Consider the following 25,987-nt stretch of genomic DNA (forward strand, 5'->3'; position numbering starts at 1 on the left):
GACAGTCATATTGCCAAAGTAGTTAGGAAATCATTCTATGTGGCCCATCTAATTACTAAAGGGTTTGCATCTAGAAATAAAGAGGTTATAGTGCCCCTCTACTCGTCACTCATTAGACCCATCATAGAGTACAATGCCCCATTTGGGATGTACCTCACAAGACACTTCCAACAGTTGGAAAGACCACAAAAGTACCTCACCAAGAGGATTACTGGTCTCAAACATATGTCCTATACAGCCCGACTGGAAAAACTCTGGCTGTACTCAGTGGCATATCGCTTACTCAGAGGTGATCTCTGCCTGACTTACAAAGCCATGTCCAACTCAGAATTGATGGACATGCTCCACCTAAAGAAATTCAAGTCACTGCAAGCCACGTGTTCTAGTGAGCTAAACCTCACCGCAACAATAAATAGAACATGCTGGAAGGATAGATTCCTGTCACATAGACTCCTCATGCTTTGGAACAAAATTCCAAATTACATTAGGCAGAGCCCCTTGCTAACACTCTTCAAGAGAAACCTTGATGAGTGGATGGGTAACAGAAAATACACCCCTGGGATCACTTCATTGACTCTGCTTGACAGAGGACCAGTTAATTAATCAATGGGGCAGTGAAAGCCAACACAGCTAGGCTTATAAATGCCCTCGGGCAGATAGCCTGGTACCTACCTATAAACCTATGAACCTATGATTCGTTCAGTATTTATTTTATTTATTTCTATATGCTTCTGCAGACTGCCAATTGTTCTTTTGAATACTGTGGCCTGGATAGACATTACAGAGTCACAGTGCAGCTTTTCTAACTCACCCAGTTGTGAAAGAACTAGTTGTACAATGCAGAAATGAGTCGATCCACTATTTAGTTACTGTTTTTCCTTATTATGATCATTGAATGAATGCTATTTTTAGAGCGGTTTCCAGGTTTATGATCATTGAATGAATGCTATTTTTAGAGTGGTTTCCAGGTTTATGATAATTGAATGAATGCTATTTTTAAGCGGTGTCCAGTTATTTTGGTTAGTTTAACAAATTCTTTTTAGAAGCTACCTGGAGTGTGTGCTCACTGGCTGGTGATTATCTTGGAATCACCCCCTACTTTCTAAACCTAAAGCACAGGATAAAATACATGGTCCCTTTCAACTTAACAGTTTTATCAAATATCTTGTTAGATGATTCTTTGAACATATTCTTTTAACACATTATTTTTTCTACCAAAGTCATACATCTTCAAGCATCTTGTGGATCTGCTTGACACACCTAGCACTTAATAGTTGCTGGTAAAGCTCTCTTAAACCTGCCTATTACAAGTAATTCTAACAGAGATTCCTTGCTGTTAAGACCCCCTGTGCAGAGGCAACATTCTGTAAAGTGTTTCAGCGCAAGCAGTTGAGCTCATAATATATTAGATCTGGAGAAAGTCATTTAATGAGAATTATGCACTTGGGTCTCTGAAGTGAACAGGGACATTGGCAATAAGTTCTTTCTTACTTTGTTAAAATCACTGTAGTCTGTACTAGGAATGTCAGTATAGGCGAAGATGGGGATTCCCCTTTAAAATCTGCTGCCAAAATTTGAGTCCACTTGGATAGAGCCTTGCCCTCCTGACTGGTAATTCTTTTGAATGTTACTTATCTTGGCTGAGGGGCTTAGAAGGAGGTGAGGTCCTTAAATGGGCAAGGTACTCAGATACCACTACCATTCCTTCAGCATTTAATTGTTCATAGCAATTACTTTATGGTAGTTATTTAATTATGCCACCATCTCACACAGGATGCTAGCCCTTCAATGGGACAATCTCTCTACTTGCCATGCGGAATTAACACTCACTTGTTCGGCAGACAGATGGAATCAGAGCTTCAATTAGCATGTGAGGTTTCAGCTGATGTTATTCTCCAACAGATGTAGATGTTTCAGGCAGAAAGTGCATCAAACTTCTTGTGGAAATAGTAATTTTATTTAAAAAAAAAAAAAACATAACAACAGACATACTTCACCAGATCAAGAGCCAAAATGTAATGACAGGTGGAAAATAAACCTTTATTTATTAAAATTGTTTCTATTATGAAAACACCATTTCAGTTTACTAGCCACTCCTGCAGCTGCTATCCAATAATAATAGTATTACCAGCAGAGCTGACACACTCTCAGTTGCAAATTTTTAAAAGTGATACTTGAGTAACAGACTTTCATGAATCTGCACACATGGGTGAAATGTGAAGTTCTTAAACAGTACCTCTGAAGCAAACTGAAGTATTTGGTATGCAAGCAAAGCCTCTTTAATGGTGTCTTGTTAGATCAACAAACTCAAAGTCTCTGGGACATAAATAAAGTCTCTTAAATGATACTTCGAGGGTAAGATAAATCAGAAAGTTTTCTGACACACAAATCCTTCACAATAAAACAATTCTGGATCCCTACTACCAAGAAGTGCAAAAACTCCAAATTTGCTTTGGTTTCTGTATGTCACTCCTTTACAATAAACCCTCCATACTCCTCTGGATTCTCAAATAAATGACTTCTGCCATAAAGCCAATTCACTAGCTTTATAAAGTTGCCATATTCAGTAGCCTCATATTAGCTAGGAGTCCAGGTAAATCCACTAAAGGGGGCGATCTGTATCCCCTGATTCTGCAAATTCCCTATTATCCAGTCCTGCTATCTTCTTCCAGAAACTACTCTTAACCTACCTGTAGCTTACCAAACATCCTTGTCATTGCTTAACATTACAGTTTTGTACCTACCATAAATGTAGATGTCCGATAGGCTTAGGCTGCATAATGCAGTCTGTATATGGGTTGTCCAGCTCTGAGCTTGATAGATTACAGCTGATGCAGAATTCTACAATGTGTTTGCCACTGCTGTCATATGACACCAGCATGTGATGTGGCACCTGCATTGTAGAATCTACACTGGCTTCTTGAGAAATACAAAGGAACCTATTAGATTCTGTTGCTAGTCTGTCAAGATCTGCAAGACCTTGGTCATACTTATTTGAATGGCCTTATTGTTCATTACTCCATATCTCGGTATCTTCACTTGGCAGACTAAGGGTGTCTGGTGATTCCCAGGATGCAGCTTCAAATGGTGGGCTTCAATTCTTTTCTATGTCAAGTACCTTATCTGTGTGACTGAATAGCTTGATAGCAGTAAGAATGTCTCACCATGTAAGGTTTTAGGAGGTGCCTAGATACACATCCTTCCATAAAGATTTCCACTCTGCCTTCCTTGTTAGGCCCTAGACTATGGTTTGACTCATTATCTCTTACATATTTGTTGTCCTATGTATACACATTTTTTGTATATTGACAATAATGTTTAAAGGTGCACAAGTAAAACTGATTGATTGGAGCTCATCATTCTTATGGGTCTGAGGTCATTATGAAAATTAATCTTAAAAGGTGATTTTTCAGTCTTGGCATAATAAAGAAAACTGTTCTTGAGCATTTGTAAACATGTAAGTGTAGTTAATAAGCAGGTAAGTTGCTTTATGCTGTGAAATGTTTAAAAAATAAAAAAATTAGAACTTGTTTCAATGCTCAGTAGTTTCTACAATTAATAAGCACTATACCTGCATTCATCTCTGCTATGAGATATAGCCCTGATGTGAGATATGACATGATATGGCTGCAGTTCTGCTATCACCAAATAAATATAACCATTGCAGTAAGGTACAGTCTGCACAGGCTACATGCTTTTCTACTTTTATTTATGCAATCATTTGCTATCCAGGAAGCTGTGCTGGCCTGAGGAGTGCATCTCTCAATTGTTCTTCATTATGGGGAATGTTCCTCATTTTGAGTCCTAAAAATTCTATGTTCCATGCTGAAAGGGTTTAGCAGACATTTGTTGTTTATAATTAAAAAAAATGTTCACAGTAAATGATACTGAGTAATACAGAAGTGTAGCAATGTATCCGAAAAAAAATCTTTTTAAGCATGACAAAATACTTAATAACTATCTTGTGAACTTCCTAGTTGAAGATGTCAGTAAGTGTGTCAGATTTTGTTCATTTGTTCCACCTTGTGAGAGGCTGTGCTCCAAATTTTGAAGTTGAAAGGCTGATGGCTATATGATGGATGATAATTTAAACTTTTATCAGTTCATAACCTCCAAAGTCAGAAAAGTACATTCTGTAGCCAATTTAATTGTAAAGAGTAACTCTAGACAAACTGGTGTGCCACTTCATACCTCACTGATCAAACTCATTATTGAATACAATGATATGTTTTGCTGCTTTCAAAGAATTTCCCTGAAACAAATTCAGAAGGTCCAATGATTCCTTAGTAAAAAAGATTATAGGACTGGAAAACTTGAATGATTCATTAAAGCATCAGAAATTTTCATTATGCTCTGCTTCTTATAGGTTACTTAGAGATCTCCAGAGGCATAACTAGGTCAAGGCAAAGGGGGAGGCTGTCCTTACCACAAGGTAATTAATATAAAGAAATCTCTTAATATAAAGAAATCTCATTTTCCAATTCTTTATTTTCATGTTCTGTCAATTGTTTAACATGCCATACTTTTGTTTGCAATTGTTTCCTATCTTGACACTTTTAATTTACATAATTTATTACAATATTCATAATTTGTTCCTGAGATCTTCTTACTTCTCCTCTATCATCTTTCATTTCTCTCATTGTACTAGTGTGCTACTGAAGTAAGCTGACAGTCATTGTTTTTACCTTGCAAAAAATATCATTGCTTAAATAATAATTCTTTGATTTTCTCTTGATTTTTTCATAAATTCTCTGTTCTATTGTAAAATATTCCCTGTCATTATTTTCCAAGTCCTTCAAAGCATCTATACACATTGATTTATAATTTATTTTCTTGCTTTTCTTACATCTGACTGCCATTCTAAAAAAACATTTCTTATATTTTTCTTTTAAAACTAGCTACCACACTGACCAGCTTTTATAACTCTAGTAGAAATGTGATCTTTCCATAAACATGTACTTATTTTTTTTTCATTTTCATTCCATAATTTCCCATTTATTCTTTGTATTCTTTTTTTTTCAATCTAATCCATCCATCTATCCACAACCCCTTTCTCCCATTTTTGCATATGGGGTTGGGGTATCACTAATCTAATGTACTCCTTTTTTTCTTATATTTCAATCCAAATGGCTGAGTGATCAGAAAAGCCTGTTACAATTGTCTGTCCATTAGCTATATTTAAACCTTGTGATATAATAAAATAACCTATTTTTGTCTTATATATACCTTGACTTAATGTCCACAAATTGTTATTCCATATCTTTAATTTGCCACATTTTATAACTTCAAAAATGTTCTTAACATTTCCTCTCTTCTTTTGTTTCCTCCTCAAATCACAATTAAAATCTCTCATTAATATTACATTCATATTAATTACTAAATAATCCATAATTTTATAAAATAAATTTCCCTTTCTTTGCTTGTAACATAAGCATACAATGTGATAATTCTATGTACCTGATTATGCTATCTAATATCTATAATAGTTATTCTTCCATCATTACTAATGTTACGTTCAATATTTTTGCTGATTTTCTACAAAGTACAACTATGACTGAACATAGTTCCTTTCCTAAGTTTCATAATGTATCTCCTCCCCAATATTTTTTTATAATCTCTATTCATGTCAAAAATCGTACAGCTTCCAATATTATTATGTCAGCATCACACTTACTGCATCAATTTACCAAGCCTATTCTTCTAGTTATATTTTGATAGTATTTACATTTACTAACAGCTCTCTAAAATTGTCATTATGTTTATGTTGTAGCTTACCAGAAATTATGTAAATTTGAAGAATTCACCATATTTGCATTACCAATTTCCTTTCTTTTTTTTTCTTTTACACTTATCCATCTATACTTTCTTTTTCTGTCTCTTACTCTTTTGCCAGTAGAATTAATTTTACCTTTCAATATTTTCCAATTTATATCTTCCTAATCACTTATTTCAGAACTTTCCTCTATTTTCACTTCCATTTCCACTTCCAAAACCCACTAAGCTAGCAGCTGACCTTCTCCCAGCTGAGTTTCTGCAAAAAGCAGCTGAGGCCATTTCCTATCCCGTCTCCATAATCATACACCGTACCTTGTCAGAAGCCTTCATCCCCTCCATATGGAAAATGTCCCACATTATTCCTCTCCATAAAGGTGGTAGCTCACTAGAGCTAACCAACTACAGACCTATAGCTATACTCTCACCCCTGGCCAAAATTATGGAAAAGTGTGTCCACAAACAACTGATGGAACACCTCACCAAAAATAAAATTCTAGCCAACTCCCAACATGGCTTCAGGCCAAATCACAGTACCACATCAGCCCTACTATCCTTTTTTAATACCATCAATAACTTCAGAAACAATAATAAACTATCATCTGCTCTTTTCTTAGACCTCTCCAAGGCCTTTGATATGGTGAACCACATTCAACTCCTCCATACATTAAAAACTATCACTCAGCAATTCCACGCTGAAATGGTTCCAATCCTACCTGTCCAATAGGCAACAGGCTGTTCTATGGCAGGACAAATTATCCACATGCCTACCTGTTACACTTGGAGTTCCCCAAGGATCTATTCTTGGCCCTCTTCTCTTCATCATCTTTGTTAATGACCTGCTCACAATCACCCCCCATGCCACATGCATTCAATATGCAGATGATTCGACTATCATCAGCACTGCCTCCAACCTGGCAGACCTCACTGCTTCAACCCAAGACACCTTCAACCTAATAGAAAAATGGTTCTCAAGTCGTCAACTAGTTCTCAACCCCAACAAAACAAAACTACTTACTTTCTCACCCACTAACAAGACTCTTCCCCCCACCTTCTCTATTACATCCTCCAATGGAATCACTATATCACCAGAAGCTCACACAAAGCTATTAGGTGTTACCATTGATAACTCCCTTAAATTTGACACCCATTTCAATCTAACCATCAAAACCATCAATAAAAAGCTTGGCTCTCTCTATAAAGTAAAACACTTTCTCACTCCTCATGCTAAAATTACAATTGCCAGCACACACCTACTATCAACTCTTTTCTATGCCTCCCCCCTTTTTACTAACCTAAACAAGACAACCCTTAACAAACTTGCTTCTTGTTACAATCACATAGCTAGATTTGCCACAAATTCCACCTTTAGAATGCACCACTGCACTAACTTGAAGCAACTAGGGTGGTTAGAGTTTTCCAGCCAACTCCATTTCAACCAACTCAAAATGGCTCACCAGATACTGTATCACCCAGAGAAAACACCAGCTCTGAAAAACATCATTCACCCCTATATTAACATGCAATCTTTACGCTCCTCCAATAAGATCTTAGCTCAAACTACCAAAGCCAATAATTCTGCTGGGGATTCTCTATTCTCAAACTTTGTAGGTAAAATGTGGAACTCCCTACCGACCATGCTCACCTCAGAACCTTCACTCCTACAATTCAAAAAAAGCTTAAACCCCATCTCAATACTCTCTGGCAATGTCCCTGTTCCAAACCTGATTAACCACTATCATTTACCCTTCTCTTACCTCTCTATCCTTAACCGCTTTTTAACAAGGCGCCTCACCTTTGTAACTGACCTATGTTTGTTTTTTATATGCTGCTGTTATTTTTTTCCCAAGATGTGATGTATCTTTATATTGTATTTAGAACTCAACTATCTTCCTTTTTTTGCATTAACAATGTTCATATGTCTGTTATGTACCTGGAGCTTTTCTCCCCGGGCCTCCGCTGAAAATGGACATGTATCCAGTCGGACTCTCCCGGTTAACAAATGTAAAATAAATAAATAAATAAATAAATTTCATTTTTTCTCTTTATCCTTATCTTCATTGTTATCTTGATCTTGTTTATCCATATCCTCTTTATCTTTTATTGGGTCTGTTTCTTCTCTTTGTATACTATCCTCACTTTTATTTTTTTCTTCTTCATCCTTTTTCTCTACAAATGCCTGATTTTGCTACATGTGTAACATTTCAATCCAAACTTTTTTGCATCATGACCTGTTTCCCCACAAATATGACATTTCCTCTTATCATAATTGCTTATGAAATGATCATCTCTTCCACAGGAAAAAAAACATGTTTTGGTTGTCCCCAATATTTTACAACATCTCTGTAACCCACTACATTATCATGCTAGGAACATGAACACTTTTTTTCTTTTTCTGTTTTCAGTACAATATGACTGGCATATCCCCCTGTGCATAATTCTCTGTTTATCATATACTTTGCTAATGCTAATAACTTCTTTGCAAAGTTTGCCTAAATGTCTCTTTAAAGTCTCTTTTTCAACAACAGTTTGAAATTGAACATGTCCATTCTTTTTGTTTCTCTGTGAAATGCTTTAACTACATAAGAATTACATGGATTATAGCTCTTTTTCTAATCATACTCCCAAAAAAAACTTTTCAGAATGGAACCAGTCTGAAAAATAATGCTCAAAAATGTCTCTTTATGAATAAAAATAAAAGCTCTTACCAATGGGACCATTAAATTATTCCAATTCTCATACCTGTCCATTTCTTTTTCTTCCCTTTTCTGAATTTTCACCACATAATTATTGACATTTCCTCTCCTCTGTTTGTCTCTCATCACTTTCAGGGCAGTCTTTTAAAATAGCTTCTGATTCCTCTGACTGAATTTTATCCATAATTTCACCGCAAGAAAAATATTTAACACACTCAGACTCACTCTGCATCAACAATTCACCCAAATTATCATCCCACAACCCTCCTGACTGGAGGGTTTTAATCACACATCCATCATTGTGTTACACATTTGCTACCAATGAAACAACAAAAAAAAATCTTCTGAAACAGCTCCTCAGAATCTGATATAATTTCGGGCACTGCACCAGCATTCACTGCTGTGGTGTCAACCATCTTGGATTTCCTCCAGTGCTATTCTCCCAGCTACGATTGTGCTAGGAATGGGACAGGTATTCTCCTAATGAGTAAGAGATGTTCCCTGATGCCCTGGTAAAAATTTTCACTAGTAGTATAAATACCACCTTGGGATCCCCTGAAATGAGTCCATTAGCCTAGTGAGACCAACCATCAACAAAGGCTAAAAAAAAGATTTTTTTGTGTATGTGTGTGTGTGTGTGTGTGTGTGTGTTTATATATATATATATATATATATATATATATATATATATATATATATATATATATATATGGGTCTCCTTCATTTGTTCGAACTTTCAAAAGTCCGAAATTCATATGTCCGAGACCATGTGATTGAACTTTTGAAAGGCCGACAATGAATAGCGGAAATCCCGCTACAGCGCGGAACCGGGAGATTTCCCTTTCCTGCACTGTAGTGCGATCTCAGAGTAGGAATATTTAATTAGCAGGGTGTGTGCGGGGTGCAGCCCCTCACTTGGGGGTTGCAGGGGAGCTTGCCACCCTGCTAGCACTGTGCAGTTTGTGTTTTATTGTGTTTATTTGTTTAACTTCACATTTTCGAACATTCATATGTTCAATCATATGGTCTCATCCATATGAAAGTCGGGCATTTGAATTTTCGATTATGTGACTTCAGCAAAACCTGTTTGAGCGACACGTTTTGAGCAAATACCTCAAATATTGAAGAACAAAAACAAAAACTTAACAGATGAAAACTATCACTAACTGTTTTATGCAGAGGGGCAATCCCCCCTGCACCCCCCCACCCCTGCTACTTAAATATACCAACTCCGAGATCGCACTCAACTGAAGTAAAGGGAAGAATTCCCGACCGTGATCTCCGTTCACTTTTGTGATATTTGAGACATTCTCTCAAAATGTGTCGCTCAAATGGGTTTCACTGATGTGAGTTTTCATTCTAGTAATATAGACCCTATATATATATATATATATATATATATATATATATATATATATATATATCTACATACAAATATATTTACACACACACGAGCGCGTGAGTGCACAGAAAAAATTAGAAGTGGGCTCAGCAGTCATATTTATTTAATTTGACATTTGTTTACTGGGAAAGTCTGTGAGTCATTTTCAGTGAGGCTCAGGTAGAAAAGTTCCATATTGACATGATATAATTACAGTTAAATAAAGTTATTACAAACCTATCACGGAAGAATGACATATTAACTAAGTAAAAATGTAACTTAGGTTTATACAGTGTGAACCTACACATACACAGCGCAAATATTTGTACAGAAATGACATGTTGAAAAATAACATTTTCAGTTGTTAAAGTATTCACAAGTTGCAATTCACATGGTGCAGAACAGCTAGTCTTCAGGTAAAGGAGAGGCAACTGACGTAAACTTATGGCTAAACTTTACAAGGGTTTATCCTCAGGATAAGGCACAATACAGAACTGGTAATCAGGCTTCTAACAGACGCAGTTCTGAAAGAATGCTTGAGTCTTTCCTAATGAAAACAAGGATGGCACCATGCCTGTACTTGATTGACATAAAAATCACTGGATACACTGCTCTCCCAGGCAAGTATCAATTTGTGTGGTATGCCAGAAATGTCAGTTCTCCTCCATATGTGGAATGCTGTACAAATGTGATAGCTGCTATCCACCTTGGTAATAGGGTCTCAAGGGTGTAAGGCTCCTTTTCAATATCCACGACATAAAAAGACACACTTTTAGGTGTAGCTCACTACCATTGACACCAGCAGATATTCTGCCACTCCATACCTATGTGTTATCTGTAACACAATGATCTCTCTCTATCAATTGCCCCACTGCAAACATGTTGTACATACATCAGCTGTATATTTCCATATCCATAGGTTATATGATGCTCCTTTTTCCTGTTCTTTCTTTATAAAGTCATCCTTGTATGACATGTCTTGTGCCGTGCAACCACATCCCTGTCATAGTGCATCTTTTGCTTAAGGCTCTGAAAGGTGTATAAAGCTCCAAAGTGTGAGATACAAGCTTTTCATCAATAGACAAGAAAAAAACAGCTTTTATTTAAATTCTGCTTAAAGATTTTAAGTTGCATTTATAGTGACCTGTGTGGTGATACTTTTTTGTACTTCTCTGCTTTTTGTCCGTGTTTTACTCAAAAACGTTATCTGCTTGCATTTTTTAGTTTCTATTCATTAGAACTGAAACCTGTAACTTAGTGCAGCTAAAACAAAGCCATTATGTGGAGTCAAGCTTACAGCAGTTCATTTGCACATTAAATAATACTTCCATCAAATCCAGCACAATCTAACCTAGGCTAGAGCCAAACCCTAGAGGCCACCCAAGGAGACCATTGTATAACCTAGTCAATGACCTATCCTCAAATCTATTCTAACATGGATTTCTATTAATATCCCTTATGAGACCTTACTACTAGGCTACGTAAATATTGACTGGCAAAAACTATCGTCTACCTCTCCCTCCCTTCAAATCAACCTACACAGCTTCCATCAACTTATCACAACCCCTACCCGCTTCAACAACAACAATAACCAAGGTACCACCTTAGGTTGGATTCTTACCTCTGGCCCCACCCTTTATCATGACCCCAGAGCCCTGCCCAACTCCCTAAGTGACCACCTCCCTATCCAAGTCCAACGTTACTCTTCCCAAATACCTAAATTCCACCATTTTAGAGATTGTCACAAGCTTTCGTCTTTCAATCCTGAAACCTTCAATAACAGGATTACTTCCTTAAACTCGGGTTTCCATAAGTACCACTCTCTTAATGAAGTCATTCTACACTAATCACATTTTTCTTGATATACTTGACTCTTTTGCTCCTCTTAGAAATATCAGATTCAAAGTCAACTACTCACCTTGGCTCACCAATAACACTCTATCTCTCATGAAAAAAAGAGACAAAAACTTGAAAAAATGGCTAAAAACTAAATTGGCAACATTCCTACAAAAATATAAAGAACTAAGAAATCTAGCAAAAACAGCAATTAGTAAAGACAAGAAAACTTACTTTTATAATCCCCAGTTCTCCCAAAATCTAACCCCAAAAACTACTGGCATACCACCAATAAAATCTTAAATCCATGTCAACCTACCACCCCCAACCCCTACCTTAATAATTCTCCCTTAGAAACTGCTACCTTACTTAATACCCACTTCATTGAATCTATTCAAAAACTTACCCAATCCTCCCAAAGCCATAACTACCCTCACACCTCTCACTACACATGCAGCACAAACCCTTTCTCTCTTAACCCCATCTCCACAGCCTACATCAAGTCACTTCTACTAAAACTGAAACCCTGTACCCCCTTTACTGATAACCTCCCTCCTCTCTATCTTAAACTCTCTGCTCATTCCATAGCCTATCCTGTCTCTATCCTAATAAATAGATCTATCCAAGAGTCTACTGTCTACACCATTCCAGTTCACAAAGGAGGTAATGCCACTGAGCCCTCTAACTACAGACCCATTGCCATCCTATCTTTTCTATCTAAAATCCTCAAAAAATGTATTCACAATCAGCTTTAACTCACCTTATTAATGAAAATCTTCTGACCTCCACTCAACATGGCTTTAGGCCACACTATAGCACTTCCACTGGACTCCTATCCTTCAGTCACACTGTTGCTGAAGCCAGAGACAAAAACCTCCTCATGCCTTGCCTCTTTATTGACCTCTCTAAAGCTTTCGATACTGTTTCCCAGTCCAAGCTACTTACTAAGCTTACTGACCTTAATGTCTCCCCCTCTACTATTTACTGGTTCTCAAGCTATCTGTCAAATAGGCATCAGTGTGTCAGATGGCAATCTTCTTGCTCCCCTTTCCTACCTATCCAAACTGGTGTCTCTCAAGGCTCAATCCTTGGCCCTCTCCTATTCAACATCCTCACCAATCATCTTTACTCTTCCTGCAGCACCTCCTCCCTCATACAGTATGCTGATGACTCTACTCTTATCTCTTGTGCTGACAGCATTGCTAAACTTCTATCACCCAAAACTCCTTCTCATCTGTGGAGAATGGCTCACAGAACATCAACTTATATAAAATCCCAAATAAACTAAGCTCCTACTATTTCTCCCCAAAACTCCTTAAATCCACCTTTACTATTTCTTTGCTAGATAACACTCTCATCAAAGCTGGGACTCACACTAAGTTACTAGGCGTACTAACTGATGACCAACTTAAATTCAATACCGATATCCAACACTGCATCAAAAAACTAACATGAAACTGGGTCTTCTCTACAGGAAAAGAAATTTCTTGTTCCCAATTCCAAACCTACCCTTGCCCAAGCCTATCTCCTTCCATATCTCCTCTATGCCTCCCCTATCCTAACTTACCTCCAGTCAAACCTTCTCTCTGAACTAGAACAAGCTTACAAAAATATAGCCAGATTCGCCAGTAACCAACCTTATAAATCCCATCATTGACTCGCCCTGAAACAACTTCAATGGCCAGAATTCCCCCAGTTATTACTGTTTGTCCAGCTGCAGCTGACACACTACCTACTCAACAAAACCGCAAGCCTGCCCATCACTCCCTACCTTAGTATCCCCTTATACCCCAACCCGGTCTCTCAGTAGTTCTGACCAGCACCTTCTAGACATCTATAAACCAACAAAACGTATGGTAAATTCCTCTGTAAATACTCTATGTCTCTTGCATGGAATAGGCTACCACTTCACATTCATAGCATCACTAGTTCCAGCTGCTTTAAAACTGAAGTAAAGCACTACTTTCTGAACTCAAAAGCCTGTCCATGCCTAAATCCTCCATAATCTGCATTTTCCTTTCTTTTTCTTTTTACTACCTATGTTTAATAATTTAATGACTAATTTGCTTACTAGAAAATACTACACTATGCTACTTGGGAAAGATATGTCATTATTGTAAATACATAAATGTACTAGTTGTATTTACTTCATTTTGTTTTATTTTTCTTACAGTTATTAATTTCACCTGATTATTGCATATGTAATTTTTGCTTATGTTGTATTGCTGCACTGTTTTTCTTGTTTTTTTATATTCCCTACTATGTTATGTTTTGTGATTGTATTGCTGGAGCTTTTCTTCTCACGTCTCCACTGAAAATGGGCCACTGGCTCAGGTAGACTAACCTGGTTAACAAATGTCAAATAAATAAATAAAATAAATACAGCAGCCCACCCAAATACAGGTCTGAACAACATAGATATAAAATTTCCAAATGTTTCCATAGCCAGCTTGGCAGATATGGGCATCCAAAGACTATGTAGCAATGGTCTCATGTTCATAGACAACCATTTAATCCTGAAAAAATAAATAAATAAATATAGTATGTGAGAGATGCACATACACAATTTCACTGGAGGCAAAAATCTTGCATACAAACAAGGCTGTCAAGAATACATATACTGCATCCACCACATGTAGTGTCCACCACACACACAGACTAACCTATGTTGAGGCACCAAAAAGCAATATTCCTAAATGTAAAAGATCTCCTAAGTCTGTAAAAAGCTATACCTATCCTCAGTAATCTCTAAAGCACTTAGCAAAGGCAACACCAAACACCAGACATACAGCTACACCCAGTGGAGCTCTAACAGCAAAGCTCATAAGGCAAGCCAACGCATTATCCGGGACTCTTGTCATGAGGGACTCCATTGCAAAACACAGATGTCCCACTCACCAGACTGAACAAGGAGAAGATAACAATTAGCTGCTTATCCAAAACCATGATCTGCCAGGTTAGGCATGCACTGAAGTCACTACACCAGAGGTACCAACAGTTCATGTGGGTATTAATGATCTGAGGTGTACTTCTCTAAACTATATGAAGAGGGATATTATTGATCTCTCTGAATATGTGTCTCAGGCAGAAATGTGCCTTGCATTCAGCAGTATTCTACCTTCACCAAGGAAGATGCCACAGTATGAACAAAAGATGATCGATTTCCATAATTGGCATAGTTTCTGGTGTGTTTTAAGGGGGTTCAATATTTGTAAGCATGAGAGGACATGGTTAACAGAGCATGTTTCTTTGCAAGGATGGTCTGCACCCGTCTCTGCTAGGCTTCTGAATAGTGTCTAAAACTTTATCCACCCCCTTATAGCCTTTTTTAGGCAATGCCAAATTGACAAAGCTACCGACCTAACAAATAAAACTCAAAGAAACATAAAGGTCTTACTGCTTATTGCCAGGAGCCTAAGCAAGAAACTCCACACCCTATAAACTCCCCTCACTCTGAAGAACACAGACATATGTGCCATTACCGAGAGATGGTTTAAATCCATAGAAAGTACTCCTGCAGTGCAAGACTTCAGTGTCATCTACACATTTGGGCGGTGCAGTGGTTAGCATTGTCATTTCACAACAAAAGGTTCTCCAGTTCGATTCTTGACTGGGGTACCTTCTGTGCAGAGTCTGCATGTCCTCCCTACATTTGCAATTGTTTCCTCCAGGTGCTTCTGTTTCCTTCCACATTCCAAAGACATGCATCTGGAGCATTTCTCGCAGGGCCTCCGCTGAAAATGGTCTCTGTCCCAGTCAGACTTTCCCAGTAAACAAATGTTAAATAAATAAATAAATAAATAAATAAATAAATAAAATAAACATTTAGATCATCAGGTGCATAGACAGGGACAAAAGGTGACAGAGTCTCAATCTCACTCCCCTTCTCCCTACGAAACACCCCAAACCACACCATCTTCAAATCTCTCCTACACTCCTTTCATCTCAATGAATTTGCCCCTGCTGTTCCCATACATGTGCCCCTCTTCACTCATCTTTATTTTCCCAGCAACTTCTGCCTCTCCCCATTGACATCCACATACATCACCACTAATCTGCCTATTACTGTTGGACTGCATTATCTTCTCTCATTTTCATCAGATCTCAGATTTATATGTTATCCTATGAAATATTAACTGTGTGTTTAAAAATTATACTCTACAAAGATTAATCGAAGGTATGTCCACTGTCACTACAGCTACTCTTTATATAATTGTTATTGCTTCATATTTGTTAAATAGTTTCTCTTGGCATATGTTACATACTCTGTCTGTTTCACATGTTTTGTTATTGTCATTCTTAATGGAGCTTTTCTCCCTGGGTCTCCACTGAAAATGGGCTCTTCTAGGTCCAGTGGAATTCCCCTGTCATCAAACTGAAATAAATAAAATAAATAAATGAAATAAATATCTATATCAGCAACAAGCTTAACTTTGTTGCTTAAACAAGATGATCCCCTAGAATTTATCCATTTGCAAATCACAATATACAAAGTCCCATACCATACACTAGCAAGGTATAGGTCACCCTCTATGTCCCTAGAATCCTAGAATTGTATAACTCATACCTAGACCTACTGGAGGCACTCGCCATTAACCCAAATACCCAATTCATAGGATCATAGGAAGTACTAGCCTAACTGCCCTTGTGGGCCATTTTAAGCCTAGCCAATTACCCCCTGTGAGAATCAAACCCTGCATCTTGTATCTGTAAGGCAAGCACCTTAACCATTATGCCAACCTCACACTCTCAAATAAACAGGTTTGCCATGTTTCGAACTCAAGCCCATCACACCTAGAGCACACTGCATTAACCTGCCACGCCATGCGACTCTTAATTAGGAACTTCTAACTACCCCTCTATTGATTGGGAAACCTGCACTGCCTCATACTCACAGGCATAATGATTCCTGTACTATATTAACCCAAATACCCTTGACCAGATAGTACACACACCCACTAGAGGTTTAAACATACTGGACCTGGTGGTCACTAACATGGTGGAGTGCTGCACCCCCATACCCTGTGTCACATTCTTATTTGTGAGGTTGGACTTGGACAACAAAGCAGTCTCCTTCAAAATAAAAATAAACCTGGTTACTTAGGAACTATTACAAAGTAAGCTACATCCTATTGCATGATAGTCTGTCAAAAATTCAATGTCCCTCCCAATCCCGAGTTCACAACAACCTCTGTGGAATTGTTCATAGAGACCCAGTACAACTATTTAAATGTCTGTACAGAAGCTGCTGTACCCACTAGAAGTAAACCCAAAACAAACTCTAAAAAACAGCAGTGGTGGAATCCTAAGCTTAACACCTGCTACCAAGACTATATAACAAAGGAACAAAGTCATGGCTAAAATCAGTTATAGCAACTCACATAATGATAGGGGCTCTCTAATTAAACTAGATAGGCTACACAGAGGACTAATCAAGTCCAACAAAGCCAATTACAAAGTCATGCTAACCTCACAGGCTAAAGACCTTCACTACACCTTCTACAGCTATGTCCAAAACCTCACAGGCAGCACACATTAATGTGCCAAACTGGTTGTCAGTGATGCCACCTTTAATGAGGACAAATTCAGCTCAAACTTCACTCCCCCATTCCCCCTTCCTTCCCCATGAAATGCATACTAGCATAACCTCCACCCCCAACTATTAATAAAAGGGAGCACGCCCTTGCTGTGCTAAGGCCAAAAAAAAAAACAGACTCAATGGGCCACATCAATATCCATTATGCCTCCTAAATAGCTTGAAACATAACCTGTTAGGACCACTTGAATCACGTTTCCACTATAGCCTCAAAACAGGCTTTGTACCACAAGAATGGAAGACTGCAATGGTTATCCCACTTCACAAGGCTGGACCATCAGCCCCAGAAACTACAGACCTATTGGTCTGACAAGTCTAATATGCAAATCCATGGAATGAATTACCATGGAAATGATTAGCAAAGACTTAGGCAACCTTTGACCCTAGAACCAACTGAGTTTGGCTTTGTCAAGGGGAAAGTCATGCTTACTAAACCTGGTGAATGCCTTGAAGGAGGGAGGAGGTCACCAAGGAACTGGATGAGGGGAAAATGGTGCATACCTCCTACCTGGAAGCGGTTAATGTGTTGGATACAATACCTCATTCGGTGATGTATTCAGGCTCATCTAACTGAGCATAAACCCCTATTAAACTTGTTGGATTGCCAGCTGGCTCACAGCTAGGACCCAGGAAGTCAGGATTTGTTATACCATCTCCACTAAGAGACCAGCCACCAGTGGGGTACCTTTGGGCTCCTATTTGGCATCTACATCTTGGAAGTAAAGGCTAATGTCAAGGGCCTTTGGCTTACTAAATTTGTAGAGGACTGCAAATTGGGAGCTATCACAGATTCCCCTATGCACAAACATCTTACAAGAGGGTCTAATGGGAAGGGGAGGGAAAAATGCCTGGGGCTATAGTCAAGTACTAAAACTCAAGAAATGCCAAGAAATGCATTATAGTGCATTTTGGGAAAACTGCTACCCAGGCAAATTACTCCATTGTTAAGATACTCCTAAGAGTTGTCCTAGTAGTCAGGAATCTGGGAAAATCTGGCCTTTAATGAACATGTGGCCAAAGTAGTAAGACAATAATTCTATATGATTCAACTTATAAGTAAGGGCACAACATCCAAGTCCAAGGAAGTCATAGTACCTCTTTATTTGGCCCTTATCAGACCCATCATTGAGTATAACGCTTCCTTCATCATGTACCAGACCAGACATATGCAACAGTTGAAATGCCAACAAAAGTTCCTTATCAGGAGAATTCAGGGTATAAAGACATTGTTCTATATGGATCACATTAAAGCTCAATCTCTATACTCTGTCTCCTACAGGTTACTGAGAGGTGACCTATGCCTGGCTCTGATGGACCTTTTGCACAACCACAAAATGAACACCATCAAAATCACTAGATCCAAGGATATAAATTTTGCTTGTGACATAAATAAGTCATGCTGGTGAGAGAGATTTGTGCCTCAGAGGATCCCCATTCTCTGGAACAGGCTCAACATCTATGTGAAGCATTGTTTATCCCTTACCCTATTTAAGCATAACCTTGACCAATGGATGGGGAGGTGGAAATTTACTCTGTGTCTAGCCCCCAAGTCTCTGACAGACAGAGACATAGACAAACAGTAATGCCCAAACTAACATGCACACCATACCTAACCTGTAGAAACTTCCAATTCCTTGGACCTTTTCTCTTACTTCATATTGCAATTTCTGTTTGTATTATATTAACTTACTTTAATTTCTCTAACTATTAAATCAGTGTCATATTACTTGTTTATATTCTTAAACTAAGTTTTGATATTATGTCTAATTTGGTATAATTATTTAAACTGTATTTGTTTCTTGTATTATTTTTTAAAAATGTAAAATTATTGCTCTTAAAAGATTTTGCAATTTTTCTCCTGAGGCCTAGGCTGTAAATGGGCTCCTACCCAGTCCAACTTTACCAGTAATCAAATGTTAATCAATCAATCAATTAATAAATAAATACATAAATAAATAAGCTTCCTAACTAACAGACCACCTCCTAATAAATGCCCATGATAGACAGGGATGCAAATTGGGCTGGACTTCATGTTAAGTTCATAGGCATATACTAAGTATATAGGTATATCAGTGGTGTGGCTAGAGTTTATTTCACCTGGGGCTGTCTTTGAGTTTGCCGACCCTCTCCCCTCACAAAATCATGGTCAAATAGCCCCCCCATACACAGCACTCCCCCCTGCAGGCATTCAAGTGTCCCATTACTTGGCTATTTCTCTCTATTTACCATAAGCACTGTAATGTGCATACTGCTTTATGCTTTACTTCTACAATGATTATTTAGATTTCATTTAAAACTTTTATTTTAAATTTCATAGCACAAACACTGATAGATATCTGCTAAATAAAGCAATACATTCTCACAATGAAAACAGACTTAGCATTAAAACTTCTCTGCCCAACAGCATTGAAACCCACATTCAAAGAAAATGCATCTGGCCAGTGGAGGATAAAGTTTACCTTTGGGCTGTTTTCAAATCATAGGCACACATGTTTAGGACCACACAAACATACACATGCTCTTTGATTTACGTCCTGATTGTATTAAATTACATTCCTTCTATAATACAAAACACGCTCTAACAAGTGTGCTACTTTATTGTTTTGAACATTTTTTCATTAAGTAATGAAACAAAATGTATGAACCAATAATGACAAAGCTGCTCAGTTCAGAACATTTCCATCATAAAAGTCTACTCAAACTTCTGTCATTAAAATCCACCAGTATCAATAAATATGCACAATCCACAATCTCTGCAGAAGTAAAAGTCATCTAAATAATTCCACATTAAAAAGAGATCTCTAACTAATGAAGTGGTTGCTGCTAGCAAATAACTTTATATTTCATTGTTCATCTACAAATAAAGTGTCTGTTGCCCTTGAAGAATAAATTGCCTATGTTACATTAAAAAATGATAAGCTAGTAATATTGCAATAGGGAATGGATGGCAAACTGATAACAGGTTCTTAGTTACTAGGTATCTCTTAGTTACTAGGACTGCAGCATCCACTCCCTTTAAAGTGCAACACAGTACAGTATCAAAAATCCATCTACATACTGTGGGAAAAAGAACCCACAGCCTTCTGCATCTAAAGCAAATATACTAGCTATTGTGCTACTAACAATGCAAACAGACTTAGCACAAGCAGCACTACACTTCTTTTCCCCTGAAGCTCTCAGCTCCTTGTAAAATCCACTTGACACTCAACTAAATCTGTCAATTTGCAGCACAAGAAATCTAGAAAGAGCCAAAAGGCTATACACACACACACACACACACACACACACACACACACACACACACACACACACACACACACACACACACACACACACACACACACACACACACACACACACACACACACACACACACACACCAGAGAATTAAATCACAGCAAAACACTTGTCAAAGTAAATCGGGCAGCAGTAAGAACAGAGCCAGCATTAACAGAATTAAAAATCAGTGAGCAGGCATCAGCAGTGGCAGAATTGAAACTCGGCGGGCAGGTATCACACAGAAAAAATTGCAGCAAAACACTTGTGCACAGTAAATCAGGCAGGCAGCAATAAGCACCAGCAAAACAAACAAATGTAAGGATAAGCATATCTGTATTTTAAAATTGTGTGGGTGGACAGGACAGGAAGAAGAAGAAGACATCTAACATATGCACAGACGTGATGCTATGGGACTGTTCTTAAAGAAGAATGTCCTTAAAAAAAGTTTTCTGTTTTTTTTAATTAAAACTATTAAAGTAGACAGTCCCAAAAGTGCTGCCCAGGGTGGACCGCCCCTCTCACCCCTCCCTAGCTACACCACTGATGTATATACTAGGCTATGTGTAGAGAATCTTTGAGATGGTGTGGAGGCCACACGCTGTGGCTTGGAAGTCATGTGGTAAAGGAGTTATTTTCGTTTAGAAGCCCAAGAAAGAGCTTGTGGAACACTGCTCATTATCTGTGCCTCCATCCATTATTAAATTATGTTTTAATAGCACCTAATCAAAAATGTATTTTTGAAAGTTTCCCAAGTGTTTGTTGGTTGCTAATGCCTCTTATCATGAGAACACATAGGATGGCCTTTGCCAGAATTAACTTAATTTTTGTTATTTTGTGGCACAAAACTGAAAGAAGTGAGAAAACCCAGTTTGCTTATGATATCAGGGCCTGCAATGCCTTCTGACAACAAAACGCATAGGTTTTGTTTTTAAAGAAAACAGAAACATTTTCATGCAAGATAATATTTGATCTGTACTTTTCTAAATTGACCTAGTTTACTGTGCTTAGTAAGCAGTTTTTTTTAACAGAGCTTGTAACAGATGCATAATGGATGAAACTATTTATGTGTTATATGACTCCATTTTCCTTACAATAACAGCAGCACATAAAATTGTTAATATTAGTTCTGTGATGGATGTGTATTTATTCCCCAAAGTGGCAGGCTATATTAATTTCCTTTTCTACTAACATTTTTTCTGTCCAGGAAACACCAGGTCACAGAACAAGAAGACAACAAAAGAACTGCAAATTATCTGAGAGCATATAAACCCACTGCAGTCATTAGCATTACAGTTTTGCATATTCTTAGCTTGTTTATGCAAGCTGAAACTGTTAGCTGTTCAGATTTTCTTTGATGTGTTATTTAGTGTGTTTCATACTTACATTTTGAAGTTATGATTACTGCTACAATGTGTGTCATGCAAGCTTGCTCACAACAAGAGTGGCTTTACGCAGTTCCTAAGTACAAAAAAGTTATTAGCATCATAACCTGGCAGAACCCATGGCCAGGTTGTGACTATTGCTATTATTCAATGCAGTTATTTTAAAAATGTTTGATTTGACATTTCAGCTGAATTCATTGCACAGTTGCACATATCTCTTTATACTGAAATCCTACACTGGGGATATCTTCTGGTTGTAGTACACATGGGCACATTCCTGTACATGTATGCATATACTACACTGGTGGATTATAACAGGTGCCACTGACAATGTGAAATTAAAACACTTATGTGCTACAATTCAGTTTTATTACTCTACTGCAATTAAAGGTATTACAAATAATATGTTTTGGATGTCTATGAATTTTAATACAATTTCTTACCTTTACAAACACTGCAAATATTTTTAGACGTCTGTGTGTTTTTTCACTACTGTCACAGGTATTGTGAGTCATTAATATTTTGATTGTTCTAAATGATATTACAAATAATGCTTCTTGGAGACCTGCCAATTAACTGTCTTGAAGATTGTGAGGTTTAGTATTTTTGACTACATTTAGAGGTATTATAAATACTACTTTTTGTAGGTCTGTGAGTTTTAATATTTTACTATAACTACTATTATTGCATATAATACTTCTTGGAGACCTGTCAGTTTACTTTGTTTGAAGTCTGTGACTTTTTTCTGCCATGATCATTCTCAGTGTCAGTGGGCAACAAGTAGTACACTCACCATCGGTGCTGGATGACCAGACGTCTGTGGATTTTATTCCCACTCCATGTGACTGGATTACTGACACTGGAGTGCAGCATGGGTGGGGAGGTGCTACACACCAAATGTTTTGCCCTTTATCTGCTTGATTTGATAGAAGCTAAGATGGATGCAAAAAGTCACACATCACCTACAGAAAGAGTTATTTACATACTATACACTACTTACAATTATTTACAATTTTTCATTACTTGCATAGCTTTATATATATATATATATATATATATATATATATATATATATATGTGTGTGTGTGTGTGTGTGTGTGTGTGTGTGTGTGTGAGTATATATATATATATATATATATATATATATATATATATATATATATATATATATATATGGATCTACATTAGTAGATCGAATTAACACAACACTAAACTTTATATAACCAAGACGACAACATCAAAAGTTTAAAATAATGATAAATTAAAAAAATGAAAAATATAACATCAAAGAAAAAGTTGAATATTTTATGCACCACTCCCAGCACAATATAAACACTAGTGAAAAAAAGCAGATAAACAACTTCCTAACATTAATGAAAAGAATTTTTCAATTCAAAAGTGTTCAATTAATTACACAGAAGTTGCCCCAGAACTTGGACAGAAGCTCCGAAGGTGGTGATGTTTTTATATTCATAAAGGATGCGCACACGTCCAGACTGGTAGCCCAACATAACGCATCAAAGATACTTCAGGTGCAGCTAACATTGGGTAAGACAGCGATTCGGGTCGTAGCCTGCTATAGGTCCCCAGCCATGTCCCAAGATTCACACTCCACATTCCTAAGCACCCTGGAGAATATTAGGGTCTAACCTAACACTCTCATACCGGGCAACTTCAACTACCCCTCCATTAACTGGGAAAACTACTCATGTACCAATACACTTGCCAAACGCTTTCTGGAATTAATTAATTCCAATGCCCTGGACTAACTCGTTCTTACCCCCACTAGAGGTAGCAACATCCTTGACCTGGTCATTAATAACATGGGCAACCATTGCTCCACACCAGTAGTCAACTCCTCCCTGGTTAGATCTGATCACAAGCTAATCACCTTGGAAATCCACATCCCTCCCACCCCCACAACAAAGGTAACCACCATTAAAAACTTCTCCAAAGCTAACTTTGGGTTCCTAAAAACAGAGGTGGCTAATGTAACAGCACCCATGCAAATGGAGAATAGTTGCATGACTGCCATATCATACACGAATGCACTGTACAAACACGTACACAAATAAGTGGATTTCGCCATACCCAATAGAACTAAGACGCTCTCCTCAAAAAAAAAAGGAAGCCAATCTAGTGGTGCCCTGCCATAAACAAACTCTACAACAGAAGGAGGAAACTGATGCGTTATAAGGTGAAGTCCCAAGACTGGAAAGACTCCCATATAAGCCTCAGCAAAAGGCTGAGATCCCTCATCAAATCCTCTAAAGCTAACTATGAAAACAGAATTGCAGCAGATAGTAAAGACAACCACAAGATTTGCTCTGAGCTACTGCACAATGGTATCTCCTATACCAAGCCAACAGATATTGCAAATATACTGGCCAACAGATTCAGTGCTAACTTTACCCCCCCCAAAGGACCAATCACAATACCAGTAGATTGCCAGGCACCCAGTATTATTGCTGCACAGGTTAAAACAGCACTGTCCAAGGCCAAGAATACAGCTTCTATGGGACCTGACAGTATCCCTGGCTGTGTTCTACATGAACTACAGAGTGAACTGGCACCTCATCTGTGTGCCCTGTTCAATCAAAGCCACACCTCAGGCTTTGTCCCCACCGAATGGCGCACTGCTACAGTCATTCTTCTTCACAAAGGAGGAGCGACTACAGACCCCAGGAACTATTGCCCCATTAGTCTGACAAGTCTGATATGTAAAGCTATGGAACACATCATCATGGACCTAATAAACAAGGAAATAGGGAATCTCCAAACTCTGGATCCTACATAGTTTAGTTTTGTGAAGGGTAGATCATGCCTGCTCAACTTGGTTGACTTCTTTGAGTCAGTCACCAGAGCTGTGAATGAAGGTAAGGTGGTCCATACAGCCTACCTTGATCTGGCCAAGGCCTTTGATACCATTCCCCACTCAGGAATCATAGAAAAACTTACTAAGCTAGGCATCAACCCCTATATCACTATGTGGGTTGCAAAGTGGCTCAAAGATAGAATCCACAGCATGAAAGTAGCTGAATCCAAGTCAGACTGCTGACCAGTCACGAGTGGAGTCCCACAAGGTTCGGTCCTGGGTCTTCTCCTGTTTGGTATCTACTTCTCTGAAGTCCAGGCCAACACGAAGGGACTCTGGCTAACAAAGTTCGCAGATGATTGCAAGTTGGGAGCTATTATTAACTCCCCAAGTGGTGCTGATATCCTACAGAAAGGCCTCAATGAGACCAATGACTGGTGTCAGAACCATGGCCTTAAGCTCAATGCCAAAAAGTGTGTCTTCATCCCCTTTTGGAAAAGCCCGGTTCCCTTAAATTACCACATTGATGGTAGTCCACTGAACACAGAAGGCATTATAAGAGATCTGGGAACACATGTTGACAGCAACCTCTCTTTTGACCACCACGTTGCCACTGTGGTCAGAAAGTCCTTCAATGTGGCACATCTCATTACTAAGGGTTTTGCATCCAGGAAGAAAGAGGTCATTGTCTCCCTCTACTCTTCCCTCATTAGGCCATTCATCGAGTACAACGCCCCATTTGGCATGTACCTTACTAGACACCTGTAGCAACTTGAGAGGCCACAAAAGTACCTCACAAAGAGGATCCTTGGCCTTAAACACTTGTCCTCTATGGACAGACTCAAAAAACTCCAACTATTCTCTGTCTCATATCTCCTACTTAGAGGTGATTTCTGCTTCACTTACAAAGCCATGTCTGACCCAGCTCTGTTAGAAATGCTACATCTAAAGAAATCACAATCCCTCTGCACCACACACTCCAGCAACCTTAACCTCACTGCCACAATCAACAGAACATGCTGGAGGGACAGGTTCATAACCCAGAGACTGCCCATGCTATGGAACAGACTTCCCATACATGTCAAGCAGAGTACCTCACTGGCCCTCTTCAAGAGAAATCTTGATGAGTGGATGGGAAATAGAAAAGTCACCCCAGGGATCACTCCAGTGGCTTTACTCGACAACGGAACTGGGAATTAAGTTTGGGTGGCATGATGTCAGGGTACTCCT

Source organism: Protopterus annectens, chromosome 5.part0 (assembly GCF_019279795.1).
Source record: "Protopterus annectens isolate FY-2018-M chromosome 5.part0, PAN1.0, whole genome shotgun sequence".
Classification (NCBI taxonomy): Eukaryota; Metazoa; Chordata; order Ceratodontiformes; family Protopteridae; genus Protopterus; species Protopterus annectens.